We start from the raw sequence: 24,106 nt of genomic DNA, 5'->3' as shown, positions 1-24,106 counted from the left end.
GTTGATGGCGGTAAGTGAGCTGGGGCCCTCCGGGCCGGCAACGCGACGAGGTAAGCAGCTGGCTGCCTCCACCTCTGATGTGTATCCTGGGAAACACCAAGACGTAGTGGTAGAACTAGGAGGACCAATCACATTGAAGATAGCCGAGCAGAAGCTTATAGCCATGTTGCGCACACATGAGTATGGCCTCAACCGGGACCTTGGATTCATGTCGTATTACATTCACCCCCCCACCAAGCCTGGGCTTGCAAAATCCTACTAACTATCCTGGCTTGAGACAATTCACAACTCTTTAACCTGTGATTATCCCTCTCTCCAGTTGTTCCGTCTGGACCTGTAGACGTAATTACCTGCAAAGACTTGCATTCAAGTATTGCATTGCATCTTTGACTTTGTTTCTTTGGCATGTTTCCAGAACCCACCTCTTCATTCACATGAGGAAGGAGCAGTGCTCCGAAAGCTAGTGATTTGAAACAAACCTGTTGGACTTTAACCTGGTGTTGTAAGACTTCTTACTTTTTATGGGGCACTGGAAAAGACAATCTTAAGCAATAATTATTTATTCTGATCAACGAAACGACTCACACGGTCAAACCTGCGAGACCATAGTTTTGAGCGGATTTGCGGGACATTCACAAACCAGTATTATCGGTCATTTTCAGGTGGGAAATTATGAATTCCAAAATAAATGTGTTCTGGGAGATTTGGGGAGGGATAATTTTAATATTTAGGGAGTAGATGCTCTGAGGAAGCAAGGCTTTATGTGGGGCACAGTTAATCACTATGGTGTTGCGTTGATAGAATTGAACTATTGCCAATAACCTCGGGGGAATGTGCAGAACAAGTTTGTTGTATGGCTACTTTTTCGGTAAAGCCAACAGAAATGTCAGATGATCCGGATGTGCAGAAGGTAATTCGAATTCGAATGAGGCTTTTCCACCCACCAGCATGGTTGTGGAAAAAGAGAGGGCGAGGTCCCGATCATCACCCTCAGAAACAGTATAGCTTCCCGCGTAATGTTGAGGGATAAAATACAGTGGATAGCTTGGTCAACAGGGGGTGCTGCCACCTCTGGCATCAACCACCAATTAAGTCACTGATATGGTCCTCTTGGAAGTGCAACAGGTCGTGGCGATTAGCAATCAACTCTAGAGAACTTAAGTCAATAGCTGCTGTCGCCCCAACAGTAACCACTAGCCCTGAAACACAAATGCCGAGAACTAAATGATGTGGAAATGCCGGTGTTGGATTGGGGTGAGCACAGTAAGAAGCCTGACAACACCAGGTTAAAGTCAAACAGGTTTGTTATTTCACCTGTGGAAGGAGCAGTGCTCCGAAAGCTAGTGATTCGAAACAAACCTGTTGGACTTTAACCTGGTGTTGTAAGAACTAAATGGTTCATGGTACTCGATATTAGTGATGGCTTTTGGTCTGTGCCCTTAGCTAAGCAGTGCCAATATAAATTTGCATTTACATTCAAAAGATAACAATACACATGGACATTCCTCCACCAGGGATTCATAACTGCCCAATGATTTGTTACTAAAGAATGGCGACTGGATTACGAGGGATATCACATCTAGAATGTTTGGTACAGTACTTATTGTTACAGAGACCAAAGAACAGCTAACACTCCTCGATGAATCGTTCGTCTATTAACCAATATAGCTGTTACCAAAGAATGGCGACTGGATTACGAATGATTTCACATCCAGAATGTTTGGTGCAGTACTTATTGTTACAGAGACCAAAGAACAGCTAACACTCCTTGATGAACTGTTCGTCTAGTAACCAATGTAGGTGTCATGGTAAACCCTAACAAGGCCCAAGTAATGAGAGAAAAGGTGTCATATTTGGGCATTGTATTATCAGCAGGAATGCACTACATGGATGATAAAAATAATAATAATAATATTGTCACAAGTAGGCTTTAATGAAGTTACTGTGAAAAGCCCCTAGTCACCACATTCCGGCGCCTGTTCGGGGAGGCCGGTGCGGGAATTGAACCCGCGCTACTGCCTCGTTCTGTATTACAAGCCAGCTATTTAGCCCAGTGTGCTAAACCAGCACCTAAAGAACATATATGATATGTCAACTTCCTATCTCAACGGATGTGCAGCCTCTGCAGTCCTTTTTAGGATTGGTTTGTTATTGCCGTAATGGTATTGAAAGATTTGTATAAAATACAAAGGAGGGATCCTTTGACATTGGAAGTAGTTGCAGGAAAAGAAGCCCTGTAGGCAGTACTTTGCCAGGATAAACATGGTCAACTTTGCCCTGTGGCATATGCCTCAAGGGCTCTTATAGCATTAGAGAAGACCTATACAGTCTGTGAAAGGCACTTTGTGTGGTCTTCTGGGCAGTGCAACATTTTGCTTATGTCAAAGGTCTTAGTTCCATAACACTTCCACAACAGTTTTAACAGAACATACACCCATCCAGCTGCTATTAGATGGACATCTGAAGGATGGAAATGTTTCCCAAAATTGCCTTTTGGACCCTACAGCTCCAAGGCAAGGACTTATTTGTACAAAGAACCCGTACAACAGCTCTCTTGACCCCTAATTCACAATACCATAGTGAACCATATGAGAGGTTGTGACAGCTCAGACCCTTCATGGCAAAATCTGTGCAGGAAAATGACAGGAAAGCTCCATTAAAAAAATTGTTAATGGTTGAAGCTGATGTTAGGACGGCAACACAAAATAATAGAACAGTGGATGAGAGACGCTTGAAATTACTACAGTATCAGACATGTCAGCACAAGAGTCAGAGTTAGCAGCAGTAGCTTATAAAGTGACGCACCAACATAAATTCCCACCACTCCTACGTACTCAGCCTCAACGCATGTATGCAACAGCCTGACAGAATACTTGCCTCAATGGGAAACAAGAGGATTTGTGACAGCAGATGGAAAGCTATTGCCATCTGGCACCATATGAAATAACATTTTTACTGCTGCCACTTCAGCCAATATGAAATAATCAAGGTTAAGGCCCACAATAAAACTGTAGCATGGGGAAAGGAAAATGGGAAAGCAGACCTCTGGCAAAGGAAGGAGCAAGACTGTTAGTGAAGGATGGAATCCAAGGGAAAATACTGATGCACAAATAGCAGCAGTAAAAGCATTGCAAACAAATCTGGAAGACTTAAAGGAAGCGCAAGGGAAAGACCATGAGCTAGTTTTGCCAACAAGAAACGCCAGATGAATGGCGTGTAGAATATAAAATAGGGGGGAAAATAGCTAAAGAATTGATATTAAGCAAAAGGCTAGAAATTAGATGGGCTATCAGAATCATGGTATGTATGGGCATCAAGGCTTTGAAACCACCAAGACCTGAATTAAGTGATTATGCTGGTGGTCCAGCATGGGGAAAGACACAAAACATTATGTAGAAAACTGACTTCTATGCGCTCAGAATAATCCAAACCAATATGGAAATAAGGCAGAATTGAGGCAAACTCGACCAGTGGCAGGGTGCTGGACTAATTTACAGATTGATTATGTAAACCTATTGTCAGCCTGCAAAGGAGCTTATAAGTACACTCCAGTCATAATAGACACCTTCAGCAAATGGATAGAAGCCTTTCCAACAAAAAAACAATACCACAGCCACTACTGCAAAAATACTTCACAAAAAGGCGATTACCTGTGCTGACCAAGGGTTACACTTTACTGCCAAGTGATGCAATTGGCTATGAAGTTGCTAGGAATACAAAAGAAATTCCATATAGCCCATCATCTGCAATCCAACAGTATTAAACTATGCTCAGGAAAGTAGTACAGCTGAATTGTACAACCTGGGACAGTGTTATCCTATATCCTAATGACAGTGTGAAACACTGTATCCAGTTCTACTGGATTTACACCCCATGAAGTAACGATGGTGAGGAGGATGAGAGCAACTGAGTTCTTATTAAGAACAGACTTACCAGAATTCCAACTATCAATCATGAGAGCTATGTAAAGGAACTGATTAAAACTTTACAAGCATGACAGTTGGCAATAGCTGTGAAATTAGGGAAAAGGCGACAGCAAAGGAAAGCTTATTTTGATGGGAGGGTAACTGATGTTGAACTAGAGATAGGAGAGCAAGTGATGGTGAGATGGGGTGGGGCGATTTAGCTCAGTGGCCAGACAGCTGGTTTGTGATGCAGCGAGCGAGGACAGTAGCGGGGATTCGATTCCCGTACCAGTTGAGGTTATTCATGAAGGCCCGCCTTCTCAACCTTGTCCTTCGCCCAAGGTTAAATCACCACCAGTCAGCTCTCCCCATCAAAAGGGGAACGCAACCTCTGGTCATCTGGGACTATGGCAACTTTAATTTTACCTTGCAACAGAGTTTTCTTGCCCCAACATTTGCAGGGCCATATAGCATTGTAGACAAAGCCAGTCTGTCAGTATACAAAGTCCTGCTAGATACTGGAGGAAGTAAGTGGTATCACATCAATCGTTAAACTGTACAAGGGAACGGGCAGCACGGTGGCGCAGTGGGTTAGCCCTGCTGCCTCACAGCGCCGAGGTCCCAGATTCGATCCCGGATCTGGGTCATTGTCCTTGTGGAGTTTGCACATTCTCCCCGTGTTTGCGTGGGTTTCGTCCCCACAACCCAAAGATGTGCAGGCTAGGTGGACTGGCCACACTAAATCGCCCATTAATTGGAAAAATAGAATTGGGCACTCTAAATTTATTTTTAAAAAACTGTACAAGGGATCACAAGAGAAACAGGCAGGATTCTGTGACAAATGCCACTCAAGAGCAGTTCAATTGGATGCTTTAGATGATGCAGGAAATCGGCAAAACCAGAGTGAAAGTGCAAATGGGTTTGTGGATGTGAAAAGGGATTAAAAATGAAGGGATGGTGAGGAAGTTGTAGTTAGAGGAGGAATAGAATGCCACAACAGGCTTGATAGACCGAGGTAACGGAGATATTAGAGGCATCTGATGGCCCCTCAAAGGAGGAGGACTTAAGGTTTTTTTTTTAAAGTGAGAGGAACGGATATTGACTTGAATTGTCCCAACAGGCCAACGTAAGGGAGCAACACCAGGTAGTGGCGTGTTATATTTGGACTCTTGTGCTGGATAATCTGGACCTCTAGAGCCAGCCAAATAAACTGTAACCAGATATTTGGAATGTGGACTGAACAGAGTAATTTAGAAAGAGGCATGGACAAACTTGGATTGCTGGAACTTTTGCCGAGATGAAACGAAGACCCAGGAAAATGGGGTAGATCCGGAAGCGTTGGTAACTGCACAAATGGTCCTGTGCCCGAGCGGCAAGCTACAGCAGAAATTGAAGGACTCTAAAGACTGTCAATGTCCTGAAATGTCACCAATACCCAGCTCAGGACTGGTAGTAGGAACACCATATATTCATTATGAATGCTATACAAGGATCAGAAAGGTGTTGTTCAATCTTGACCTTCTGTGGCGGCCCTCTTATGTGATCATATCTCATCAAAATTAGTTATTCATAATCATGTTCAGAAATATTACAACATTGGCACAGGAGTGATCATGACATGGACGGTTTGGCTAAAAGGCGTAGGAAAAGGTCAGTGCTGGAAACCCTAAAAGGATTAGCAAGTACAGGACTCGAGATAGTTAATTCAGTCGATTAGGTGGCATTGCATGGATATTTGGCTCAGTTTTTCCACCAATTAAAGCAAGTTGTACTCCAGAGCACAAAATAAGTAAACAACTTAAGAAATTTGGGATTCAAGTAATTAGAACAGAAGTTAAAAATGACTTAGAAAATTGGAAATGGTCAGAGAATCTAGCCATGGAGGAATAAATAATGAGACCAATATGAATATTAGTTATTTAATATATTGAGACTGGTGGAAGTCTGTAGTCGAGACCACTATCTTGGCCTTACAATCAGGAAAGGCATAAATCTGGGACAAGGGAGAGGATACATCAATAACCATGCCTGGCCAGTCCCAAACCAAAGAATAAACATAATGCTTGGTTGATCAGACATGTAGTCCGAGTCTGCATAACAAAGGGAAGTAGAGACAAGGTACACCCTCTCCTCTGGATGGGGAAAATAATCTTTAACAATGGATACCGATGGGAATCCCCCCCATTGGCAAGAAGGAATGGTACTAATATTATAGGAACTGATATAACTGCGAGTTGGAACATTTCCATGGTTAGTTCTATCCTTTTATAAAGGAGTTGAAAATTGAAATCGCAGACACCCCCCACCCCCTTGAGAATCAACCCACGAAAAAGCCTATTTGGTATACACAGTTTGATAATAATGGGTCGGTATGGTGGTGTATTATTGCTCGCAAATAACTGGACCTCACAAATCAACAACAGAGTGTAACTCATACCTAGAAACAACATGTGTACCATGGGGCGATATGTTGAATAATACCATTCACCTACACTGGTTGCACATGGAGGAGCAAAGCATGCCTGTTGATTCTCCAAATAATCTGTTGATTACCCACCTCTTCTACCAAACCTGAAGTTAGATTACCTGAATTGAATGGCACGGTATGGTAGCACAGTGGTTAGCACTGTTGCTTCGAAGCTCCAGCTTCGATTCCCAGCTGGTTCACTGTCTGTGTGGAGTCTGCACGTTCTCCCCATGCCTTCGTGAGTTTCCTCCGGGTGCTCCAGTTTCCTCTCACAGTCCAAAGATGTGCAGCTAAGGTGGATTGGCCATGTTAAATTGTCCTGGTGTCCAAAAATATTGGGTGGGGGTTTTTGGGTTACTGGGAGGTTTGGGCTTAAGTAGGATGCTCTTTCCAAGTGCCGGTGCAGACTCTATGGGCCAAATGGCCTCCTTCTGCACTGTAAATTCTATGAAATCTCTGAATGTTTTAATACAATAGAGTAAGGATAAGATGTATCAGAACAAAGTCTCAATTAAACTAAATGTAATAAAGGTCCACGACCTGCCAGAACATACGTGGTGGTAGTCAGCAAACAAAATAACAGGTTCCACTTGGATTTAGGCCATTGTAAGGCCTTTGTCATTGTCAGCAGAATGTATCAAGGAAATAATCGATAAACAGTACAATACGACTGATGTCAAATTCCAGTGGTTGGGAAGAAAGGAGTATCAAAGGCAAGTGTGCCCAGAGAGAGAGCGCGAGAGACCGGGATTAACTATCCAGAAGATGGTCCGAATTTGAGACTTTGCAAAGGAGCACCCCTGCACCAGGGCTGATCAACCAGAGGACAGACGGGCAATATCACATACACACGAGAATAGATTTAATTATGGTATTTACTCTTAATGCAATAAGCATTGCAACTGTTTAAACTGAAATTTGTGCCTTGAGGTTGTTACTTGATACCACTGACAAGCAGATGGAAGGTGCTTCCGGACACAGGTCAACACAACAAGCAAATCTGCCATGCAACGCACCATCTTGAAATTCTCCAAAGTTACAATGGACTGAAAACTTTTTCAAAAGCACAATAAACACTCACCGTGCAGTGTGAAAGGAAGAATATTACACACAGCAAGTATAGTAGCAGAAAGGGAAGGAGTAGAGCGGATAACATTTGGAGTTCGCATCCCAAAATAAATACTTCAGAAAGGTTAGCATACTTGGTGGGGGCACGTCACGGTGGCGCAGTGGTTAGCATTGTTGCCTACTGTGCTAAGGACACGGGTTCGATCCTGGCCCTGGGTCACTTCCTGTGTGGAGTTTGCACATTCTCCCTGTGTCTGCATGGGTCCTACCCCCACAACCCAAAAATGTGCAGGGTAGGTGGATTGGCCAAGCTAAATTGCCCCTTCAGTGGAAAACAAAATAATTGGACACTCTAAATTTTTTTTTGAAAAGCATACTTGGTGGAGGATTCAATGACCGGTGGCATAGATTTACGGTAAGGGGCAGGAGTTTTATAGGGAATGTGAGGAAGGATCTTTTTACCTAAGGGATAGTGAGAGTCTGGAACTCACTGTCTGAAAGGGTGGTGGAGGCAGAGACTCTCATATTTAGATGTGCACTCACGCTCCCAAGACATGCAGGGCTCTGGGTCAAATGCTGGGAAATGGGATTAGAATAGTTGGGTGGCTGTTTTGGACTGGCACAGACTCAATGGCCAAAGTGCCTTTTCTGTGCTGTATGATTTTATGACGGGGGCAGCAAGTCGTTAGAAAAGCAAATTTAATTTTGGCCTTTACTGCAAAGGGATGAAATATAAATAAGAGATTTATTCATGGCGCCAGGTGTCAATTTGTGAAAATACAACTAAAAGTAATCATACTTCGCAACATAATTATAGACAATTAAAATTAAAATAATGTATAAAATAACAAAAGGATTACACAATTAAGAACACTAAAGGATACAAATAATTAGGATAGATTGTAAAATGGAAGTCTCCTTAACCTACTGAATAAAAATGAAAGGTTTACTGTACTTTGTGTTAAAGTACATCAATCATATGTTGTCGGGTTGAGTTCATTAAATTCTCAGTCATTTATTTACATACTGTTTACGAGCATAAAGGTAGGGAAAACTTGTTACAATTGTACAGGGTGTTGGTGAGACCACACCTAGAGTAATGCATACAGTTTTGACCTTGGAATGGTGGGGTGGAAGGGCAATAAGGGGAAGAGAGGAGTGGAAGTAGATTGTGAAAAAAGTATTCGGGCTATTAGAAGGAAATATTGATTTTGAAATGCGGCTGAGTAGGGAGAAGCAAGCAAGGAGAAGAGTGAGCATAGAAGTTTAAGACTTTTTTTGTAATTAAAATGTGATACTTCTGGAAGTAAGAGCAGTTAAAATAAAGTATAGGTGTGTAAAGTTGGCATTGCAGGAACTGGGAGGCTAGTTTCAATAACAATAAGTTAGAAGCAGGAGACTTTTTTTTTTACTGCAAAGACTTTTAAAATAAAGCTGAAGGGAAGGATAAATGTTTGAGATGTTCCAGAGAACAAAATCAAGGTGTAATAACCAACTGGGATAAACAAATCAGGCAGCAAGTGCCACTGATTGACATCATAGGGCAACATAACAGTTAAAAGTGGACATTTTAATATGGGACTTATCAATGTTCAATAAGTTTTTAAATGTGATATTTGAATGCATATATTATTCTTTGAAAAAATGACTGCAAAACTGTATAACTATTTAATAAAAGACTTCTCCAAGATGGTTTATGTTTAGTTTATTTTGCAACTGTTTATCAGCATGTTGTAGCTGCATATTTTCTCTATTAAAAGCAAAAACATACTTGCCAAATCCAAGAAGATTTTTCATTTAACAACTTGTATATATGACCTCTATGTTATATTAAATTTTGAACTGAAAACATAGATTAAACAAGTTTCTTTACTGCCAACATAATACAACAAATTGAATTAAGCAGATCACAGCTTGAAAATTTCCAATTTCATTGCATTTCAAATAGACATTATGAGATTTACATCAAGTGATAACTATGGATAGAAATACTATGAAGGATAACAATGCTGCAGAGTACTGCAAAGGCACCACAGAAAACACGATGCGGTTTGCATTTCTGAAAGGTGTTGCAGTATATTGTTCAAAATACTGAATTGTCAATTAATTATTAGAAAACCTCTGCTGAACAAATGCTCTGTACTACAAGTCACATTCATATCTGCAAAGCTTAATCATATCAACTATTTACTGGATTTAAAATAGTTATCTGCAGAAAAGTTTCCATAAACTCTTTTTTGCTAAATTAAAAGATGAAATATGCTATCAAGGGGATTAATTTTACACAAATATTGCGCATAAAGCACAAAACAAATTATGTCAGCCCACCATCAGCAATTTTTAACATTCATAAAAATGCTCATCTGCACTCAGGAAACTGTTTATTGGCTCGCAGCAGGATACCATAACCGAGTTTCGCTCCCCAACTAAAAGAACTTAGAAAGCAAGTTGTGCAATTCTCATTGCCCACTCAGACCCAAATCAGCTAAATTGGTGCAGACTGGAGATAAAACCGGAGCCAGATTTGTCGCAATTAAATGGAGATGCTAGACAACTTGAAACTGAAACAACCAGAGAATGCTGGAAAACCTCAGCAGGTATTGAAACATCTGTAAGGGGGGGGGGGGGGGGGGGTGAAGAGAGAAAGAAAATAATTTACACCGAGTAAGCTCCGCTCTTCATCAGAACAGAGGGTAAATCTGTAGCTATTCTTCCTGCTATAGCACAATATCTAATATCTAACAGATTTTCTCCCCCCCCCCCCTCAGTTCTGAGGAGCCAAATGGACTCAAAACGTTAAATTTCTCTCCCCTCCTACAGATGCTGCCATACCTGCTGAGGTTTGCCAGCATTCTTCATTTCAGATTCCAGAATCCACAGTATTTTGCTTATTTTAACTTGAAATTGAAAGTGGGAAGTGGCACCAGTGAGCAACTCAAGAGGAAGGTGCAAGACTGCGAAGCATGGAGAAATGACCAGAGGACCTGTTATCGGGCAATCATTACTATGTTGAGGTATCATGAGGAGGGACTAGGGAGGGGGTGTACAATGGAGTGGAAAATTGATCTTTCACTTCTGTGGATCAAAGTTCAAATCCATCTCAGACAGGTGGCAGGCCAGGACATGGAGCGTGTCAACAGACTAATGTTTATGGCCCGATCTGAGGCAGTTATTTTAATCCAGTCACTAGGAGGGTAAAGCTCGATATTGCGAGGTGAAATAGCTGGACAAGCTGAGAGGGGGCATCAGCGGCTGCTGACGTCATCCCCGTGCATGCACAGGGCGGGGGCCACCTACGCGTCGGCCATCGCGGAGGCTGACACGGCCGACGTGTAGTAAAAGAGTGCCCCCACGGCACAGGCCCGCCGGCCGATCAGTGGACCCCAATCGCGGGCTAGGCCACTGTGGGGGCACCCCCCTGGACCAGATCGCCCCGCGTCCCCCAGGACACCGGAGCCTGCCCGCGCCGCCAGGTCCCACCGGTAAGGGACCTAGTCTGATCCACGCGACCGGCCCATCGTGGGCCGGAGACTTCGGGTAGTCCTGGGGCTCATTGGGGCCCCGCCATTCTCCAGGGGGCGGGCGGCGCAACTCATGCCTTGCCGATGTTTGGAGGGCCGGAGAATTCGGCAGCCGGTGGGGGGTGGGGTGGATTCACGTCGACTCCCGGCGATTCTCTGACCCGGCGGGGGGTTGGAGAATCCCGCCCTATCTCTTGATCATTTGGTAAATTCAAAATTATAAATATTTTCAGTAGTGAATTTAACCTGATGTGCTTCTGAAAGGTTTTGTTTTTAAGTCGTATGGATGTTAAAAAGGAGAGCTTAAAGGTTTACTTCGTGTTGTAGTCTTTGGGGTTGTATTTGAATTAATGGTCGTTAAGATGTTCACTGTATGTTTTAAAAAGGTTGACTTGAATTCATAGAATAAACATTGTTTTGCTTTAAAAAAAAAACTTTTCCATTTCTGCTCTACCACACCTGTAGAGTGGGCCATATGCTCCCCATACCACAATCTAGTAAAAGCTGTGGGTCAGGTGAACCCTAAACCCTGGCCCATAACAATTTGAATATAGTAAAACTTACCATGGCACTTCACAGGAGTGTCATCAGACAAATTTGACAGCAAGCCACAAAGGAGATCTTAGATAAGGTGATCAAAGTTTAGACAAAGTGGTAGATTCTAAGAGGCAACCTAAAGCTGGAGAGGTAGAGAAGTTTAGGGAGAGATTTAGGAGTTAAGAGGTAGGCAGCTGAGGGCAATCTACCAATGGTGGCTGATGGATATCAGGTTGGTGTAACAGAGTTGGAGGACTGCAGAGATCTCAGAGGATTGTAGAGTTGAAGATGGTTACAAAATAGGGATCCATGAATGAAAATTTTAAAATCAAGGCTCTTGTCAGACTGGGAGAAGGTGCGTAGAAGTGATGAACAAACAGGAATTTTTGAAATTTAAAATATGCAGCAGGGTTATGTATGTGCTCAAGTTCCCAGTGTTGAAGATGGAAAGTCGTCCAGGAAAGCATTTGTTGTGTCTATTGCCTGTAGTTTCCCTTTGCTGTGCACAGCTGATTTGATTTACTACAGAGTATCTTGAAGATTATGAGGAGGTATGGATCTTAAGTGGCCTGTTTGATGCAAAACTTTGGAAGGGAACTTTGGCCTGGACACCAGAGGCTCTGTCTTATTTAGAATTGGTGAATATCTCCCTCAGAGATCTTGACATGCCTTGCAGCCAGAGATCTTCCTTTCCTTTCATCAGGATTAGAGTACATAAATCATGGAGTCCAAAGGTGGCTCTATTCACCAGCACCTCTTCTTTAATGTTACACCTTGGTTTTTATGGCACAGTCTTAACGAATCTCTGAATCACTACCAAAAACTTTGTTATTTTCAACTTCATGTGCACAGAATATATTTCTTCATCCAAACATACGAATAAGGAGGAGTCGGCCACTCTGCCCTCTGAGTCTGCTTCACCACTCAATAAGATCATGGCTGATCGGATTGTAACCTCAACTCCACATTCCTGCCTACCCCCAGTAACCTTTAATCTTGTTAATCAAGAATCTATCTAGCACTACCTTAAAAATATTCAAAGATTTTGCTTCCACTGCCTTTTGAGGAAGAGTTCCAAAGACTAACAATGCTCAGAAAAAGATTTTCCTCATCTCGGTCTTAAATGGGGGCAGCACTGTTGCGCAGTAGTTAGCACTGCTGCCTCACGGCACCGAGGACCCAGGTTCGAACCTGGCCATGGGTCACTGTCCATGTGGAGCTTGCCCGTTCTCCCTATGTCTGTGTGTGTCTCACCCCCACAACCCAAAGATGTGCAGGGTAGGTGGATTGGCCACATCAAATTGCCCCTTAATTGGGAAAAAAAAGAATTGGGTACTCTAAAAATTTTTTAAAATCTGTCTTAAATGAACAGCACATTATTTTTAAAGTTTGACCCTCTCGTTCCAATTTTCCCAAGAGGAAACATGCACAACACATCCACCTGTCAGGACTCCTCAGGATCTTGTGTTTTAATCAAGACTTTTCTTTTCTTTTCTAAATTCCAATGAATTCAAGCCTATCCTGTACAACCTTTTCTCAAGACAACGAGCCCTTTCCAGGTATTAGTACGGTGAACCTTCTCTGAACTGCTTCTGACACTTTTACGTATTTCCTTAAATGTGACTTAATGCTGTACACAGTATTCCACATGTGGTCTCACCAGTTCCCTACACAACTGAAGCATAACCTTCCTACAGTTGTTGTTTATTGTGAGGTGGATTGATTACAACATTCTATTAGCTTTGTTAATTACTTGCTATACCTGCATACGAGCATTTTGTGATTCATGCAGTAGGATACCCAAATCCCTCTGAATCTGGAGCTCTGCAATCCCACATTATACACCATTTGCTAGATCTTTGCCCACTTAGTGAACCTATCTTTGCACCTTTTGTAGCCTCCTTATGTCCTCTTCACAATTGACTTTCCTTCTTGTAGTCAGAAAATGTTGTGACCAAAACTTTGATTCCTTCATCCAAATCATTTATGTAAATTGTAAAAGTTGAGGCCCAGCACAGATCCCTGTGGCACACCACTCGCTGCTTTCTACCAACCAGAAAAAAGACCCATTTATGCCAACACTTTCTGTTAGCTAGCTAATCTATGCCAATATGTTACATGATCTTATGAGGGCAAGCTTGCTGCAATTAGTACCAGATGCAGCCTGATACAATGCAACTTATTTTTGTGTCCTAAACATTATGCTTGCATGGAACATTTACCATTATGATATGCAAACCTGGCTGGATATCTCATTTTTATTCCAGCTGTTGTTTAAGTGTTTGGTTGAGACCTAAATTCAAATAATTTGGACTGTACTTGTCCATTCTAGACTGACTGTAGTAGTTTAGACTGCACATTTCTGTTGAATACAAATTATGAGGCACATAAATTGCAGATCTGGGATTCTAAATGTTGCAGTGTGTCAAGATTGAAGGAACTTGTAAATTATGCATGAAGCACAGTAATTCATAAAAAAGTCCTAATGATCAGCTGACAGAAAAACTTGGGGAGTGCTAACAGAATCCAATGTCATTAAGTCAAATACTCAATTTCTCACACATTTCAAATGACAAAGTAAAGCATCAATCACCCATGTTTGTCAAGATTGTGAAAATATGATGCAGAATACATGAATTTATTCTATATGTTTATTTTACTTCTCAATAACAACTTGACATGCTAAAGGTAATTTAGTGCTTCAGATGGATGTCAATGAATTTTCTAATGAATTGTTGCTAAAGCTGAAGCCCATTCTAAAACAAATCCATACAAATTTAAGATGCAACTTATTTTGCATAGTAGCCACAATGTGTGCCCAAATATTAATTCAAGTTAAATCATAGTCTGATACTGTGGCTTCCTTGACATTGACTTAAGTGTAAAGCTCAAATAATAACACAAATAAAATGTAAAAAGGTAGAGAAAGAAAATTATTACATGAAGGAGAAACAATACATCAGAGTGGAGACTAATCAGAAGGTTACAGGAGACAAACAATTTTTTATTCGATAACACATTATAGGATAATGGATGTAATTTAACATTGGTATTTATCTCAACTGGGGTATTGATCCATTTATTAGACATTCCATTTGGCAAGTGGGGTTTGCAATTTAAAACAAATGCAAAAACCTACAGCAATTGTTGTTCCTGTAGGTGCCACCTTGTTATGTGGTCAACCATGTAGCTTTTGTGTCCTATTGGCTTGGGAAAGCATATACTGGTGGCACGGCAGCACAGGGATTAGCACTGTTGCTTCACAGCACCAGGGTCCCAGATTTGATCCCCGACTTGGGTCACTGTCTGTGCAGAGTCTGCATGTTCTACCCACGTCTGCGTGGGTTTCCTCCGGGTGCTTCGGTTTCCTCCCACAAGTCTTGAAAGACGTGCTGTTAGGTGAATTGGACATTCTGAATTCTCCCTCAGTGTACCCAAACAGGAACCGTAGTGTGGGACTGGGAGATTTTCACAGTAACTTCATTCGAGTGATAATGTAAGCCTACTTGTGACAATTATAAAGATTATTATTAAGCGGTGGAGAAAGGAGAGAGCACAGGGTGGGATGGTTGAAAGCAAGAGTAATCCTTCATACAATATTTGTTCAGTAAAAAATAAACACATCAGATAGAATGTTTCTTCCTTGGCAGGTCATAACTGGAGGCCATTGATAAAAAATCATCAAGAAATCCAATAGGGAATTCAAAAACGCCTCCTTTACCCAAAGAATAGTAGGAATATGGAACTTGCTGCCACAAGTAAAAGTTGAGGTGAATCGCACAGATGGAGTTCAGGGGACGTCAGGCAAGTATTAAAAGGAATAGATGGTTGCAGTGGTATGTTTAGACCAGATAAATTTGAGTAGAGCATAAACATCGGAGTGGACGGTCTGTTTTGTGCCGCATAAAAGTGAGATGAATGTAGAAATTGATAAATATTATTTCATTTGTGTCAGTAATCTTATTAAAAACTCTGGTTTAAAAGACATGCAGGCAGGGTGTCTGTAATTAGAGTCGTCAAAGGTACGGTAATGATTCATTCCAACCATTTGGTTACGAATAAAAGGCTAATGGAATTGTGTTTTGATTGCTTGCGATTTCCTGGTGTATCGATCATTTGAGGGACTGGTGTTTTGTCCTAGCTAAGCAGGTCATGGAACTTTGTTGGATACAGATGATATGATTAATGGGAAAAGCCAGGTCTGTCTGCAGTTTTGCAGTCTGTTCTCAGATTTTAAGTTGAACAGCAGTTTTGGCAAATGCTGTTAGGTTGAGCAGTGTACTTGAAAGGAACTCTCTCCAAACATCTATACACAGTTAAGCAAGTAACTTGTTTTAACTTTATTTATAAAAGTGGTATTTGGCATTTGAACTGTACTAAGTTGCTTTATTGGAATTTGTGGCAGGAATAGATACTGTAGTACGTTCAAGTTTTTTTCTTTTCTTTAAGAACTGTTAACTGATAATTGTAAAGCAATTTCTTTGATGGTAATGTGGTTAATCTTTTACTTAAAAGTTTGTTTTCACATAAAATATACCTACTGGACAGTCATCACTCCTGGAGTGAAGTACACATCCCTCAGTTTTACAAATTAAAATTGCTTGGGGTTCTCGTCCAATACCTAACAAAATCAAATTGGGTCTGGTGGAAATATAGAAACCAAGTAGACCCCAAATGCATAGGCTTTCATCTTTCCTCTGGATATAGCCTACAAGGTTGAGGGGAGTGCCAATTCCAGTTTAAGTCTGTACCTCCTAAAAACTAGGTTATACAGCAAAGAAAGATAAACTTTCGGTTTAGAAACTGGAATGTGAGGATTATATGTCCTAGTATGAATGACCCAAATTCCACAGCCAGTGTACACAAGATGACCCTGATTTACCACTAGATACACAAGCTAGGTGATGACATTGTTGCTCTACAAGAAATCAGATTAGCTGATACAGGTGAGGATAATTACACTTTTTACTCACAGGGGAAGAGCACTGAAGACCACTGTGGGCTTTGTAGGCTTTGAAGTGAGCCTAGTGGCAACCTCGGAGTGCTTTCATCATCCATCAGCTATCAGCTGATGGAGGTATGCCTACACACCAATTTTAAATGCCAGGATGTCAAACGAAGAGGATTTCTACGATTGCTTCGGTTACATTCAAGGAGCATTCCAAATGGTGAGATTCTGGGTGACATCAGTGCACGTCAGGCCAGATAGCGATTCATGGCAAACATGCTTCCGTTGTCATGACATTAGATGATGGACAACTTCTTTTGTGCCCTGAATGAACTCTGTAATAACACCATGGCACCAATTAGACCTGATCATCACGTGACCTGTCCAATATTCTCTGCACGATTACTGCAACAATTGCTATCCAAAAGAAATGCCAATGATGGTATTGATAATGCTTGGAAGTGAATAAGCTCAATCATCTGTGGCTAACAGCAGCATCACTTAGGAAAAGGCGGAACCTGCTACAAGGACTGCCTCGAGACCTACTCAGGGGAGATTGATTACATGTGCCATTGATGTAAAAGACAAAGCTTATGTGGTACATAACATTTAGCAGTTTATGCACGACCTGAAATTAGTCAAGTTAGCCATGCAAAAGATAGGGAGAAACTGCACAAATGAAATACTGGATCAAGTTACATCAAGAAATCCAAACTGACAGTGAAAATCTACAAGCTATGTATGAAGGGATTAAGAGGGTGTTTGGCCTTTTCTGTACCTCAGGCCCCAAAGTCGGCAGATGAAGCATTCACTGACAGAGAAATAGATGTTCCGCTGGACTGAACACTGCGGTGAGCTAGCCATCTTCCAGTCTCCACTTGAAGCTCTCCCAGTTTCCTGTTGTGGGCGAGTTAGACCATCACTTGACTAGAGAAGGATGATCAATTGATCGCTTAGCAAACAGAAAGGCACCCAGTAAGGGTGGAATTCCAGCCAAACTGCTGAAGCACAGAAAGTCCAATTTATTGCCACAACTTCATGACTTTCCAACTTTATCGTTGGAAAGCAGGGCCCATTTCACAGGAGATGCATGATGCAAAAATCATACCAGACAAAGACAAAGAGGAGAAAACTGCAACAGCTGCAGGAGAATCTCACTCCTTAGCATCATGAGGAAAGCATTTGCAGGGTCATACTCAGTCTGCAAGTAACCGTATCTGGAGGCACAGTGCGGTTTCTGTGCTGGCAGATCGACTGGACATATGCACTGCACAATTTGATTGCTCCAGTTCCGATAGTTTCAGAGCAATCAATGGAATAAAACAGGGCTGTGTCCCAGATGCCAGTCTGTTTGGCATATTCTTCACTATGCTCCTAACCTTCAGCTTCCCTGTAGTTATAGAAAGAGTCTACTTGCATACTGGGTAAGGTGGCAAGCTAAAGCAAAGAAAAAACATACACGTCCTTATCAGAGAATTCCTCTCTATGTTGATGCTGCTGCACTAGTTGCTACAAGGAAACTCAGCTATAAAGGCTCATGGACAGTTTCTCCCATCTAGTAACATGTTCTTCCTGACTACAAACATCAAGAAAAATTTTGGTCATGAGACAATGTGCTGCAACTCTGCCTCTCATCACATTATTAATACCCGGCTGGAAGCAGTTAGAAAATTATGCTACCTCGGGTCCATAGTGACAACCTGTCCCTTGATGCAGAACTGATACATGCTTAGATGTTAGCACCTTTCCCTTCAGCCGACTTATAATTCACACACGGAATATATTAAGCTGACCCTTCGAACAAAGTTGATGGTTTATAAGACATGTGCTCTCAGCATCCTCACTGAATTGTTGTGAAATATGGATACAACATGAATAAAAATATAAATCTTTATGGTACAAATCCTAAAGGAAAAGCTCAGAAACAAAAATCTTATGACTATAAACTAAATAATGGTTGAGTTGAAACATGTAATACATTCAGATGCTTGGTTATGTAAAACGAGTTGATTTTCTTGCCTGCTTGGGTCGCATGATGATTATGGATGAGGAAGACCATTCAGCATATTAATTCATTTGTTAAAAATTATCATTGGTGTCTGCGTGGTTTTCACCCCCACAACTCAAAGATGTGCAGGTTAGGTGGATTGGCAACACTAAATTGCCCCTTAATTGGAAAAAAATAATTGGGTACTCTAAACTTATTTTTAAAAATGATCTTTGAACCCATACTGCAATTATAAACTCAGAAATAAATGATGTTTATCCAGGCTTTTAAAAGGATATTCAAAAATTTCAATACTCCTCTGATAATCAAGCAGCTAGTGCCAGCTTCCAACAGGATCTGAACTACACCAGACTCAGACTGACATATGACAGGTAAAATGTTCTCCTGCTACGGATAGCCATCTGTAATACAAAATAAATAGCACATCCCCATCCCTTTCACCTTCAATGACATAACCATCAACATCCTGAGTCACCACTGACCAGAAGCCCAACCAATCGTACCATCATTATTAGAAGAAGGAAGTTATCCGCAATGAATGTCTCAGCTCTGAACACCTCAATCTTCCCCCATCAATAATGCTTATTAAATATTTATATTTGCCTAAATAGATGCTTGATTTCATCTGGGATGTAGGCATTTGTGATCAGTGTCTACATAAATCACCACGTATCCACCACAGTCCCCATCTGTTCCATAACAACACCTCGGAATGGAAGCCAACAGCTTCCTAATAAATGCTGTATTGTCCCAACTCGGGGCATATAAATTAACCAATGCCAACGACTCAATGGCCATCACGTACCTGCCGTATGGGTCCACCACGAGCTTGTCTGCCGAAAAAATAATCTGTTTATTGATTAAAATTGCCACACCCTGGGCCCTGTCGGCAAAGTCAGAGTAAAAGACTTGGTTCACACACCCTTTCCAGTCTGATATGCTCCTTCACCTGCAAATGAGTCTTCTGGAAAAACACATCATCAGTGCTCAGATTCTTTAGGCGAGAGAAAACTCTCTACCTTTTTGCTGGGGCCCCCCCCCCAATCCCCTTAAGTTCCAGAGGACCAACGAATCGGGGATCTCTCCCAACCGGAGTCAGCCATTTCCATCAAGAAGGGTTATCCATCACCTGCCCAGAGGATTTAGGCCCAAGGCCCACCCAAAAATTGAACTGAAGAAAACTCCAGTCACCATCAGGAAACTAACCCTCCCACCACCACCAACCCAAACCAGGCGCCACCCAAATGTACATGTTGGTTACATACCAAAGAACCATAACCCTCTTAACCAACTCCAAAAAATGAAAATGCTAGGCTCATTAAAACATGAAAAAACAGGTCCAACGGGCCGCAAACCCTCCCCCCACCTCACTACCATTAATTTGTTAGCTAAAAATCTACTGCTCGCGCAGTAGCTCCTATCCAGGCTAGAAAAAAAAAACACTTCTACCCATCCCAGCTACAAAACGTAAAACAAAATTCAAAACCCTATAAAGATCAAAATCCCACCAGGAGTCATACATTTCCAAAAAAACTAAGTTTTTCTTTCTTTTTTTAAAAAACAATTTTTATTCAAATTTTCACAAAATATCAATAACAGAAAATTCTCATAACAGAAAGAACAAATCCTCCCCCCCCCCCCCCCCACACCGTGTATACAAAAAAAAGAAGAAATAAATAACGCCCAACATTAGCAAAGAACAAATATACACGTCCCTTCAGCCCAAAACAAAGAGACGACCACCCCCCCCCCCCCCCCCCCCGGGCTGCTGCCGGCCTTATTCTACCATTCTGCCAGGAAATCTACGAATGGTTTCCACCTCCTGAAGAACCCCTGCACTGATCCCCTTAGGGCAAATTTCACCCTCTCCAATTTAATAAACCCCGCCATATCGTTGACCCAAGCCTCCACACTTGGTGGCCTCGCATCCTTCCACTGAACAAGAATCCTCCGCCGGGCTACTAGGGACGCAAAGGCCAGAATGCCAGCCTCTTTCGCCTCCTGCACTCCTGGCTCCTTTGCAACCCCAAATATTGCGAGCCCCCAGCCCGGTTTAACCCTGGATCCTACCACCCTCGACACCGTCCTTGCTACGCCCTTCCAAAATTCCACCAGCGCTGGGCATGCCCAGAACATATGGGCATGGTTTCCAAAAATACTAAGTTAAACAATATTGCTCAGAACAGTTAATGCCCTCCCCCCCCCCCCCCCCAATCGTACGACTTATGCAAAAAAAAAAGCTGAAAGCAAGAACAAAGAAATAACAACTAAGTACAAAATATCCTAAAAAACCCTTCCTTTCAACAACCATATAATTCCCAGAGCCCATTTAATTTGATCCCAGTCTGTTCTTTGGAACAAAGGCCTCAGCCACCTCCGAAGTGTCAAAGTAACCCACAGCCTTGCCGGGTACACCACTCTAAATAGGCGCCATTCTTGTATAATGCTGCTTCAGCCTTACTGAAGGCTGCCCGTCCACTCGCAAGCTCTGCTCAGAAATCTGGATTCTAATGAGGGTCCCTTTCCATCTCAAATCACAGTTCTCCTTGACCCACTTCTCCTGGAAGCTATGGAATCTTACTATAACTGCTCGTAGTGGCTCATTCGCTCAAGGCTTCTGCCGGTGTTTGATGAGCCCTGATCAGCTCCATAGGGGTTGCCAATACATCCTCCCCCATCTTCTTACCGAACATCTGAGAAAAGTACGCAGCAGGATTTGGGCTCACCACATTCTCCAACAACCCCAGGGTTTTTCTCAACAGATTCTCCAGGTCATTCACCTTCACTCTCAGGCTCTTATTCTTCTCTGCCACCAAGATCTCAGCCTCCAGCGAGGCAATTTGGTCGACGTCTCGAAAGTCGTCTCCATCACCCTCACCACCTCACCATGCTCTTTCACACCTTCCAAAGTTCTCTCCAAATTTTCGCAGACAAGACTCATTTATGGAGAGTTTCAAACGCGACTCTCAATTGCTTCTCAAAATTCTTGTCAAATTGAGCATCCAGTACAGTTAGCATATCTGCCTTGATCAGGGCAGCCGCAATCTCAGCCATTATCCTTCTTGCTGAGGCACCACACAAAACCTCCGAGTCAGTTGAAGAATCTCCACCCACAAACGTTTTAGTTTCAGCCTTTTTAAAAAAAAAACGTTCTTCAACAGTAGGTTCCTTCTACTTTCAAAGGAGTAGAATTTGTCCACCAAAAAACCCCAGGAACCAGCCTTCCTAGTGCATGCGCTTCTCCTCCATGCTGCCACCGGATATCGCAAAATAGAGATAGAGTATAATTTTTAAAATAATAATATTTCCCATTTGAGGATTTTACAATAATGATAATTGCACTTTGAAAGTGTGTTGTATTTTTAAGACAACAGCCAACTAAACTGTGGGAAGTCTTACACAACATTATGTGCCTTAACAAAAGGCAGTTAACGTTTTGCATTTAAAACTTTTAAGTTTAAATGAGCACGGTTTCGGTAACAATATGGAAATGCGTTATAAATTAGATAAATGTTGTGTCAGGGGGTACTTTTTTTTTTATAAAAGAGAAATATATGGTGTGGGGTTGGGTGGGAGAGAGAGACAAATACTAAATGGGAATCAGGGCTCCTGCTACTTTCAATTTCATTTTTGAATTCAGTATTTAAAATCTCAGACTACAAACTATAAGTTGAATTCACTGAGGCAGTTCAGGAAGTACAATTAAGTGCACATATTAAACTCTTGCAATATTTTACATGTGTATATTAATTGTGTACGAAGAAAAGGACAATACAAGTGAGGTTAATATTACTGAAATTGAAGAAAAGCCAAGGGGTTTTTGAACTCTGTGTCCAGCTAATGCACTGCAGCAAAAAAAAAGCTGAAAGCAAAATTATACAGAACATAAATCAAAGAAAGTCAGGTATTCTGATCAGACTCCATTTTGAGTTCTGGTCATTGCGTCAAGAGATATTCAAGCTCTGGAAACAGAGCCGTGACATTGGTCTCTAATATAAAAGACAAGAGTTATCTTAAAAGAGTGAAGGAAGTTGAGCTTTTCAGTCATGAAGTGATTCTGAGATAGCTTCTGATGAGAGCACATGGTGTAGAAAAACAAAACTAGTATTGCTGCTGAAACTAAACTCAAGGCAACAACAGATTAAAATGAATAAATCTAAGACTTTATGTCAAGAACTTCATCACTCAAAAATTATTAAAACAACACGGGAAATAAACTTCCAACTAGGTCGGTGGGGGGCAAAAACACAAATTATCGTAGGAACATTTCGAGCTCCAATGGTCGAAACTATATGGTGATTTGGATGGATCGATTGTTTGCCTCATCCATGTCTCCCTTGTGACTAAAGGCTTGATGATATGCGACTCGACAAGAATGCAAGATCAAAGTTATTGCCTCGAAAAATTATTGATTGTATAAAATGCTACCAGCATTTTGCTGCCAGAGCCACACAGTAATTTCATCGTCGAACAAATCTTTAAATTTTGTAGAGCTGTCATCAAGCATCAGGCAAGGTGCTTTGATAATAAATTTCTGCTGCAGAACAAATACAAAGTCACTGACATTTTTAATAGATGGGAAGCCAATTTTGCTAATTTGGCTTTAGGTATAATTTTTGCCCATGCTAAAAACCACTGCATTTACAGATTATTTCATCACCATCTCGTTCTGTCACAGGACTTCACATACTTTAATAATTTCATCAAGATCCCATTTATACCAATACTTCAATCAAAATATACTAAGATTTACAAAATTTGCTCAAGACTCAAATGAATTAATATATCAGAAATAACATCCTGAGTCAAATAAAGAACTGGCGAAGGTCACTGGCGAAATGTCAGAATTAAAGTCGGCAACCCTTCTTAAAGCCTACTTTAGAATAATGGCCAATGGCTGTAATTCCACCCACAATACCACTGGAATCAATCAACATAATTGCAAATTCAGATGTATGGAACAGTCAAGGACTGCACTGATGGGGAAAAAATGAGATGTTCTGACGATCTTAAAAGTTATCACTAGAAGTGCATTTTAATACAAATTATTTAAGCTTGGTGGCTTAATTCACCACGAGGTCTGTACAACTTCATAAACAACAAGAACACAAAAAATGAGATCAGGTATATTCATTGAGAACAGTGCGACTGTGGTTACATAGCAGCAATCAAGTGGTGAGGAAAAGAGAAGTGCTAGAAATATTCAGATCTGGCAGCATCTGCAAAGAAAATTTCAGTCTTTCCAGATACCACTACAGCTAATATCTCCTAAATTTTACTTCACATTTCCAGCATCCACATTATTTTGCTTGTGGCTCAGTTGGTGTGGGGATGCTGTTAGAAGTAGTAACTGAATTACAGTAATTTATTGGTAACTCATAAGCACCAGGCTTTGAGTGCTGCTTTAGTCAAAGAGCACCTTCTGGTTTAAAAGCAAAACAAAATGCTGGAAATCTGAAAGAAAAACAGAAAATGCTGGGTAAACTCAGCAGGTCTGGAAGCATCTGTGGAGGCAGAAACAAGAGTTAAGATCAAAATTACCATAGATCTAAAACGTTAACTCGGTTTCTCCCAACAGATGTTGCCAGACGTATTGAGTAAGTTTACCTTGTGGTTTAGTTGGTAGGGTGAAAGAAAGTGTGGTTTTCGACT

The 24,106-nt window shown here is 41.5% G+C and overlaps 1 protein-coding gene across 6 annotated transcripts in view; it reads right to left on the bottom strand.

Moving 5' to 3' along the window:
• Positions 1–24,106, bottom strand: part of fto (FTO alpha-ketoglutarate dependent dioxygenase) — a 550,845-nt gene that overhangs the window by 526,178 nt on the left and 561 nt on the right. The gene's annotated exons all lie outside the window — the stretch shown is intronic.

Source organism: Scyliorhinus canicula, chromosome 9, assembly GCF_902713615.1.
Source record: "Scyliorhinus canicula chromosome 9, sScyCan1.1, whole genome shotgun sequence".
Lineage (NCBI taxonomy): Eukaryota > Metazoa > Chordata > Chondrichthyes > Carcharhiniformes > Scyliorhinidae > Scyliorhinus > Scyliorhinus canicula.
Note: the sequence above shows the minus strand (reverse complement) of the source record. Positions and strands in the feature narration are given on the sequence as shown.